Source organism: Mytilus edulis, chromosome 11 (genome assembly GCF_963676685.1).
Source record: "Mytilus edulis chromosome 11, xbMytEdul2.2, whole genome shotgun sequence".
NCBI classification, from domain to species: domain Eukaryota; kingdom Metazoa; phylum Mollusca; class Bivalvia; order Mytilida; family Mytilidae; genus Mytilus; species Mytilus edulis.
Genome location: NC_092354.1, coordinates 52,203,240 through 52,213,744, shown reverse-complemented (window position 1 = coordinate 52,213,744; position 10,505 = coordinate 52,203,240).

Sequence of the window (10,505 nt, the reverse complement as noted above, 5' to 3'; positions counted from 1 at the left end):
ACTGTATATTCCTTAATTATCTACATCTGCCACAGTATTTTCTATCCAATATACAAGGAACATAAGCTACAAATTGGTCATTGTACTTTCAAATTATATACATTTTACAGACTTGAGAGGTATTGGATTAAAGTAACGTATATCATGTATATTCATCATTTAACACCATTTGAATGCATTTAAATAAGTTGGTACGAGTTAGCAATGGTTCGAGTTTTTTTTTTAATGGTACGAGTTTACAATGGTACAGGATAACTATAATTCGATAAAACACAATAAGTACATGGCTCATACACTTGTAACGGTGATTGGCTATTCTTTAAGTTGAGTGACTATTCAGATTGTTACATTTTGCATGTGCAGTTGAATTAGTTTAGAGAATAATACTATCCAGCTGTACCAGGGTTACCGGCCAAAAATGCTTGAGACTCGCGCATGTTCATGCTTTTTTGGCAACAGCATTCTTGGATCTATTTCTTTCCTCTTTGATCTTTTGAATTTTGGCCAAATCTCATGCATTTGTTTAATGAAAATTTGGCAGAACTGCTATACATGTGTCAATGAAAACTATGGCAATCGTATCCCTCAGAGCATTCTGCTCTTTGATTAGTTGTATGAGTGAGCCGCAAAACAGGGTTACTTTGACATACTAGTACCCTTTGTTGGACAGGGTTACTTTTTACGCCTTTCTGGTAATAACAGGGTCCCATCATCATGCTCTGCTGGTAAGAACACTTTTTTTTTTAAACAAACTATTTGTCTTGAACAGGAATGCTAATTTAAGTGTTTTTAAAGCTACCTTCTAGAACTGCATATATTGTATACAGGGTGTACATTTTCTGAGCGTCTATAGAACAGGAAATTATCTTTTTTTTTGTAGAATGGCATTGTTGAGGTTTCATTGTAGAAAACAATGATGCCCTTGATTCTGATGTCAAAATATAAGTTCTTGGAAATCACCTTTCATGGAAAATGTTCTTGTTGGGACGAAGACTGGCCCAGTAGCTCAGTAGTGATTAGTATTTCTACATTTGTAGGTGCATGAATTGGGTAAAAAAGACAGAGATCAACTTAAAATACACTGCGATACTACAAAACGAAACTTATTTTTCAAACCAATTACTAGTATCTGGAAAATTAAGTTTTAAAAAAAAATTATGGCATTTAAAACTAGCAATTTACACGTCCTTTAGAAGTGGTGTCATCCTTTGTCTGAAGAAAACTTGGCGATTTTACCACCAATTGATCTCCATTTTATACTTGTAGACCTTTGGTACATATAAATATATAAAACATGACAAATTTTGAATTATTGTTGAAATTAAGAGCTGTAAAGATGGAATCAGTAAAATATGCCTCAAACTATTCATGGGAACCCCAACTATGTTATTTCACAGTAACATGTTTCTGATCAAATGCATTAATAACACGATCAATTTGATCCTGGCCATTTAAAGCAGCCCCTGCTACATCTACCACATCCTCTATGGTACAAACATTTATGATTTTGTTTTAAATCAACATTTTATTGAATGTTTCCTGGTCTTCAATAATAGTTACGCACAGGGCAACGTTCGTCATGCTTACCAAACATAGTCAATCTCAAACCAATTCTTTGAGTCTCATACCAGAAATCAAGTCAAACGCCCCCGTGATCATAATAAGACTTAACCTTTGATGATAAAGAAAAAATACAAGAATTCCGATACAAAAGTTTGGAGCGGTATATATAAATATAAGATTTTTAGTCGGAACGAAAAATTAATAAAAGAAAATATTGCCGGTAAAAGAAATAAAAGATTTTCTGTCGGAACGAATTTAAATTTAATTTAGGCCTCAATTACTATTTTTTTACTTTCATAACTTATTGTCGAATCTTTAGTTGTTGAGTCTTTACATCTCCATCATGTTTATTAAAATTCATCACACATGTGACAAGCTCCGTTTAAAGTTTCATTCAATTAAAATCTGTAACGGAGATGCGCAGCTGTGGCTGTGTTATAGTCTCCCTTTGCTAAACACGGAATGACGCAAAATGAACTATGCCACTGTCAGAGAAAGAAATTACGAAGTGTATATTTAGATATGGTAGTGATTTGGAACACGTTTCATTCAACACACTGGATATTAAAGAGAAGATTTTGCCATTCTCATAGAGGAATTATACCGTTTTAAATGGACTTGTGAAATGTATAGACTTATTTACGAAATATTTCGTCCTGGGTCTAAAATTGACCACTTGGATTTGAATGAAACTTTATTAAAAGTATTGAAAGACCTGGTCTTATCTATCTATACAATTATCATTACTCAAATGATTCATATGCATTGTATAGCAGTGTAATGTAACAAGTTAAATATTTGGTTTACTTTGTACCAATATAAAATAATTTAAGGTGGTACCCAGCACTTTAACTAAAATTAATTTGGCTCGTTTAATTTTCTTAGAACACTCTTGCGTTTGAAGTCAGCTCCACTCTTTTCATCTACGAAGATAACATTTAAAAATTTGTCCTTCATGGACAGCACTTTCATGGCATACTGCAGTCTCTTTTCTTTGTTTACATGCAGTCTATTATCTTTGTTTACATGCGATATCAGCTGACAATATCTTACTCTTTTAGCTGTCCATCCCAATTATCTGTCGATTCATCATCCATCAGTCTCAATGAGTTTTTATGGAATGGTACTGTATTAACTAAATATTGAAATTGGTGATGTTGGAAAAGTATATATGCATCCTAGATTGGAGAGGGATTGCAAGTTTTATTTTCAACTAAGTGGAATAATTCAATGCTGATATTAAAACACTCTAAATATTTTTGAATGAAACCAAGATAATAACAGAAGTTTCTACAACAAACATAAATTACCACAGTCTAGGTTTAATTTTGCAGTTTCCATAACCTCAGATTTAATGGTATGCTCAACAATACTTCTCACTGTAGGCTGGTTTACTGGTTTATTCTTATATGTGCTGTCAGTACTAACAGTACACATTAACTGTGTTGCCTCATCCTCTGTTTTCAGGTTAATATTATACAATAAAAAGAGTGAATAAGATATTACATTAAGATTATAAAATCTACATTTTTAAATATTAGATAAATGTATGCCCAGCAGCTATATATCTTTTACAAGTGAAAATACCATAAAAAAAGATGAAATGCACTTTTAAAATAGTGTATAAAATTATTCCAATGAAAAAGAAAGACCATAGTGCCAAATTGTCTGTTTGTACCATGAACAAGATTTTTTATAATTATACATGCATACACGAAACCAGTTACAGAACCTTTGGTCAAGTGTGTTAGACCAACATATTAAACTTACAGAAATGTAATGATTTTAATGGAATGCTCCATGAACAGGAGGGATAGACCGTTAAAAAAGTTGCCATCACCTGTTGACTGAACTGGCCAGTATCCATTTGGAAGGGAATCTGTGATACACAAATGCCGACTTTTACTCTTGTTTTTGAGAAATGTCTGTATTTAGTTCATTTAACCGTGGCAGTCCAAAATTTCCCGACCATCATCCCAGATGGCCTCTATTATTTCAAAACCTACCTATAGAATTTATTGTGAACTTGTTCTCCGTCCTGAATATGCATGCATTATTTGCTACTGGACGTTAAGCAACAACAATCAATCGATCAAATAAAGTGAAAATTGTTAAATTTCAGTTATCATGCACTGTGATTTGATGCTATACAGACAATTTATAAAAGAGAAAAAAAAACCAGTACTCAAGTGAAACTGCAAATATTATTTATATGTATTTTCAAGTCAACTGAATTTAGCCATCATACAATGGTTTAATTTGATAAAATTTACCTTTTATGCTTGTCATTGCCAGGTATATCATTGTAAAACAAAGGTGTCATAGGCACATTTATTAACTTGTTTAGGTCTGTTTTCTGGCAAATCTCGTGATTCTGCTTTTCAAGGAACCCATGATTTTCTACTCTAGACTCTTCATTGTGATTAAGTGATACACGTTATCTGAATTGTCTATCATACTGGTAAACTCTGTCAAAAGGAGCATCTGATATAGCATTTATTATGATTGAAATGTACGTAAACAAGTCTTGTGCTAAGCTAGCATGCTTTTGAAGAAGTATTTTAGAAAAAAATTGCAAAAGATTCAGTCCATAATTCAATGTTATTTATAGTATTGACCTTTGAAGGTTCATTGGAAATGACAAGTATTCCATTTTCAACAGATTCTCTTTGTTTCTGGTCCACATTGCTATAATATTGACCATTTTGTTTTAGTAGATTATCAAAATCAATATATTCAAAATTCCATTTGTTTTCTTTAAATTGTTGAGATACAATTATATTAACTTCATTAGTATATGACATTAGCAAGGGACTAACATTCATTAAAGTATTACCCGGTCCAGCCTGAACTGGTCCGATAACACAATTTTTTCGTAGTGCTTTTCTTATAGAACATAAATGAAAATTAAAAAAATCCAACTTGCGCTTTCTCAATGAAACTTTTACAGTTTGATGTACTACTTTTGGACAAATTATATCAAAAGTACAGAAAACGTCATCGACTCTAACTCAAAATATGGACAATTTTATGTTTAGGGCGTCTTGAAATCTTTTGACAGCTTCCGAAGTGCTTATTTTTAACCTTTTTCTGCTGGACCAAATCACCACTTTCCTTTAAATTCTGGAACTAATTTTCCTTAACAGTGTAATTTCAACTCCCTACTTGCAACTTGAGGCATAAAACATCGAGAAATAAATTTGGAAGGGGTATAAAAACAAATTGGCAAGTAACCCACTGTTAACACAAGGAACGATAATTGTGGCCTCGGAAAAAGCTGCCGTAGTTTTCAGCTCATTCTGAGGTGGAGGCTGATTAATAGGCTCAACAGGTTGATCTGGTTGCTGATGCTCTGGCGCAGCACGCCTTCTATTTCCACGTCTACCTCTGTAGACAACTTGTTCAGTGACGGGTTCCTTTTCAGGTACCAGTCTTGTATTACAACTCCATTTTCCGGTGTATCTCAAAACATGGAGGGACACAACATAGTGCATTTTTTCTGTTTGATTATAGGTTTATGTTGAATTGAAACTTAAATATAGATTTTAAAAGAAATATTGCATCTTTTCGGGTTATTAATTCAGGAAACTGGACGGATATCATGTTTACTGGAAGTGGTGCGGCCTAGTAAAAATAGCTAACAGAAAGTAGAAAAAAATGTTTTGACTTTAAGATTGCGTAACTTTTTATTCTTCTTTATACTAGACACTATTCAAAAGTATTAATAGATATAAAGCACAACAGTTCGAGTCAAATTGAGATTTTGATGGTATTACATACACGATTTTAAATTAAAAAGAACATAGAACGATTTTTTCCTCAATGAAATCTTCTTCTTATGATGAAAATTTAAGTTGCACAGTTTTATTGAAAATCAGAGCATAGTTGACGAGATAGCTACAGACAAAAGTAATTTCTCTTATTCGTCTATTCCTACGTCCAAAATGTTTATTGTCCTTTCTCTTAAGTTTGCCTCAACCAACCGTCATGAAACTTATACAGCATGCTGGTTTTCACAAAACACAGATCAAGTTTGAATTTAGGATGCATATATTATGTATACATACAATTTACTCTTGCCGTTCTCAAGTTATAATATTTATCAAAGGTACCAGGATTATAATTTAGTACGCCAAACGCGTGTTTCGTCTACATAAGACTCATCAGTGACGTCATATCAAAATATTTATAAAGCCAAACAAGTACAAAGTTGATGTGCAATAATAGTACTTCAAAGGTTTGTACAACATTAATGTTTTAGAGAAACAATTATCAAGCACTTACTTCTTAGTTTCCTGTTTTTTTTATCTGAATTGAGTCTTTTGGTTTAAAGCCGAGGATTTTGAATATTCTTTCATTATCCTTAAGATTTTTCGCACATCGTAGTTAAACTTCTAAGCAAAGATTTCAAAATCAGTTTAACATTTTTATATAAAGGAAGTTTCAAAAAGATTGAAGAAAAAATGTGTAGATATATAGAATATGCAAACTATCAAGAAGGTCATATAATCTGCTTGAAACTCTAAAAAAATAGAAACTAAAGTTTTTACAAGGCTAAAAACCAGGAAGAAATGAAAGACTTTGCCAAAGATTTCTATCCTGTTTCAAGCTAAGTACAAATACAATTTATATTTAAGACAATGTACATGTTATTTTCTTTAAACTGCAACACTAAAATTGCTTACAAATGCAATATTTTGGGTAAAAAAAAACTTTTTTATTTGAAGAGGACAAAGTAAAAGTTCAGCAAACTTTTATTCTTTATTAATACTTGTATCATAAATAAAAACTATGGGACTCGAGGCTTTTTATTCTAGATGTAGCATATAAAGAAAATTATTAAAACTCACTGTACCTTTGCTTTATCATCCTTGCCAGATCTGTCAACCTCTCCATAGATTGTTGGAAATTTACACATGGCCTGGGCTGTGATATTCAAAGTTTATCCTGAGCGTTGGAGATGAAATGTTTGGCTTTTTTTATCTAACCAAAAATATAACGCATCTGATCCTATGGGCACATGCTCTCCCCCAAAAAAGGAAAATCTCAACCGAGCGCTTCAGTGAAATTCCTCTATTCTATCAGCCTTTCGCTTGGACTAACCATGCAGTGGATGCTTGCAGCCATTTCTGTTTGATCTTTGCCAATAGATACCCTAAGGTGGGACTTGTTTCTAGCAAACGGCTTACGCCGTTAGCCGTCGGCAAAACGGCATGTCACTTGTTTGTAAAAATATTCGGCACTGCGCATGCCCGGCTTACGCCGCTCGAGCCGGTTTGATTTGACCGGCTAAGCGGCGAAAAACATGGCCGACTGTTGCAAGAACCGAATTTGTGCATTTAAAACTATTGAAGATCATCGCGAAATAGCCAAAATGCGGTAAAAACGGCTTAAAACCTAACTAAACAAAATAACATTTGTATTTATATACTGTTCTAGAATTGCCGAGGTTTCAGGGAAGATAAGTATTTGTTGATAATAAAATTAACGGTACCAATTTCCTTGCACCAGATGCGCATTTGAGCTTTCTTTAATAAAATATTTCGTATTTCGTAACTAATTGTAGTCACCCTTTATAAAAAAAATTGTTTATTATTATTATTATCATATTTATCCTGTTGTTAATTGTTAATAATTTTTCAACGTATAAATGCTTTCTCGCTCTTGCGAACGTTTTTGTTGTGAACGTTTAATGAAAATATCACAATTCAGTATGTGAAAGATATAGTTGCAATTTTCCTTCTTCATCGTCCTGAAACAGCTGGAATATGCCATAACCTATTATAGTTGGTAGTTATGGTCTTTGGGCAGCCATGTTAGATTTGCCGGTATATTAGCCGTTCCACTTGTTTCTCGCACGAATAGGCGTACGCCGTTCACATGACCGGCGAATGACCGGCTTACTAGAAACAAGTGCACCCTAAGTGTCTCTGTGGGCTTGGCATATGTTATATGTACAACTGTAATTAAAAACGGCTCCGACACGAGATAAAATAAGTGTTGATTTAGAAACGTCTGAGTTCAGATTATATATGAATGTAGTGATCTTAGATGGGCATCTGTGTTCTTTTCACACCCGTGATATTACGCTTAAGCAAAAGTGAAGGACAAGTATAAAAGCAGCAATTTTCTATTATTTTATGCTCAAGAATGATAAATTCAGGGTAACAAATTAATTAAACTTCCATCTCATGTGATTAATCAAAGCTATTTGGCTAACTCTTTCACATGTCGGCTTATCTAGAATTGTCTGTAGCTAGACTCTCTCGATTCAGTTAAAACCCAGAACCGTCGTTCTTCTTTTTTATGTAGTCCGTTCTTACACAACGTAGAGATCATCAACGGGCTCATAAAGCTGTTTTGTTAAATGTTTGCTTTTAAAAAAAAAAAAAATCAACTTATTCATAATTCGGCTTTCGGCCGATCTTTTTGCCTGAACTGTATTGTTTAATATCTTTGCTGATGAAAATCTGGCTGCTTTAAATTTTCAATTTTAAAAGTCTTTGAAATAGAAAAAAAATGAGAATGAAGAACTTACAATAACAGACAGCAAAGTCCTTGAAATAGAAAATATGAGTATGAAGAATATACAGACATCGACAGCTAAGTCCATGAAATAGAAAAAGGTAAAAATCTTCGACAGTACGCTATGTTAAATGTGCGCTCCTTGTGCAGGGTCACACATGTTACCAGTGCAGATTTCTGAGACGTATTTAAGTACGCAGGAATTACAGGCAAGAAGAAAAGCAACGCAAAACTCAGGAAACTTCAGGCCGTAGAGACAGTAAGATGCAGCACAGCAATTTGTCAAAGCTACAGCTGAAAGAAAAAAATCATCAACAGAAAGACAAAACTACCAATCTGCAAACTGAGATTCTACGCACTAGAAACCAGTTTCATCTAGAGATGGCAAGCAAATGAGTTACACTTGACGTTAGCCAATCACTAAAAATTAAAAAAAATAATTGAACAATTAATAGTTATCAAAGGTACCAGGATTATTATTTAGTACGCCAGACGCGCGTTTCGTCTTCATCAAGCTCTTTAGAAAACGTAAGATTGAAGGAAATTGCAAAGTAAACACTGACCTGTGTAAATCGTAGTGACCAACACTAATTAACCATGTTAACCCAAGATAAAGTTATCAACAGATTAAGGACCATCAAAGGTGTTTTTTTAAACATGTCACCTAAAGAAATCAGTGTCATCATGATCATAAACAAATGCTATTAACGTATCTTAAATTGTCAAATAATTCTTATTGAAATCAAGCCCAGATTGAAATTATTATTTCCCATATGTAAGAGAACTATGAGGATATAAAATGAACACTTTATCATCCTAGCATATCAATACTGGAAATCATCGAAAAAAATATTTTTATGAGAATTAAAAGATCAAAAGTTGTAGAGTTTAGGTTATTAAAGATTAAATGGGTAAAATCTTGCTTGCAGTTATAGTTTTGTAACTGCTCTCAAAGTTTTTTTTTCAAATTCTCTAGATCATATCAGTAGTCAACCCTTCATAAGGGTTTTTTCCATGTCTTGATTTGGACAATGGTTGTTTTATTTCGTTAAACACTTAAATTCGTGGATAAAGTCATCCAAGAAAACCACGAAAATTGGTACCCCACGAATAAAAGTACTTTCACAGTATATAAAATTAATGAATCTAAGTTTTATTCATTTAAAACACTACCCCAAGGGTGACTGGGGTATAGAAATATGGTCACTTGGTCTTCTCCCGACCGGCAGTAAAACGCTTGCCGAAGTGGGGCGTCCGTTTGGCTGTGCGGGATGTATCAAGTTCGCAGTCACGTCCGGTCAGAAGGGGGACGTTAAATCCGATGCCTCGTGTAAAGAGAGTGCCACGCTCTTTGCACGTTAAGAACCCTTGTAACAACTCTTTGAGGGGTCCGTAGGTGGCCTGTTGCAAGGCAAAATTTGTGTCCCTATCCAATAATCCCTCCTTTTCCGGTGGCAGTCCAAATTTTCCCGACCATCATCCCAGATGGCCTCTATTGTAACAACCTACCTATTGTATTTATTGTGAACTTGGTCTCGTCCTGAATATGCATGAAATATTTGCCACTGGACGTTAAGCAACCAACAGTCAATCAATCAATTTAAAACACTTATTCCTACTGATTAAAAATTTACATATTATTTCAACATTTATAAAGCAAATATATATTTTTATTCAAAATATAGGATTTTACAGGTAATTAAATCCCAAGTTAAATAAAACTACAGGTAAATGAAGTTACATGTGTCTTTTTACCTATCATCTGGTATTGCTATGTGTTGAAATTTCATTACTTTAACAACAGCCCCCAATAAAAGTTTACAGTACAATAAAAGTGATATATGAAGACTCCCTTAGACTATAAATAATTTCCTGTTTATTCAACTGTGTGACAAAACCATCTACATGCTGGAAATAGAAATTTTGAAGCAGGGACAAACAGTTTTTATCTTTTACTACAATATCATGTTCACATTAATCAATATAGATCCCTGTTTGAATTTACAAAAGAAATAGAATTGAAAGTATTAAAAATGATTTGAACACTTTCTATATTTAATTATTAATAGTTTAATTGATCAGGTAAAAAGTGGATTTTATAGTTATGATCACTCAAAATTTCAATCGACCAGTATTTGCCGGTATTTACCAGTACTTCCCGGTTATTACCGGTATTTACCACTGCTTTTTTACCAACATTGGCTAGAAATATTTTTTAGGCAGTTTGAACAATTTAAAATGGATAAAATTTCGCAGAAATCAAAAATACTGTAGAATTTATAACAAAGTGTATAGCAAATATTACAGCAGCTAGTAGTACTTATTCATAATACAACTTTCTCACCATACAAAGGTGTGCAAAACAAATCCACTGTTTCTGACTTAACCTACCAGTTTTTTCTGCCAGGCATCTAATC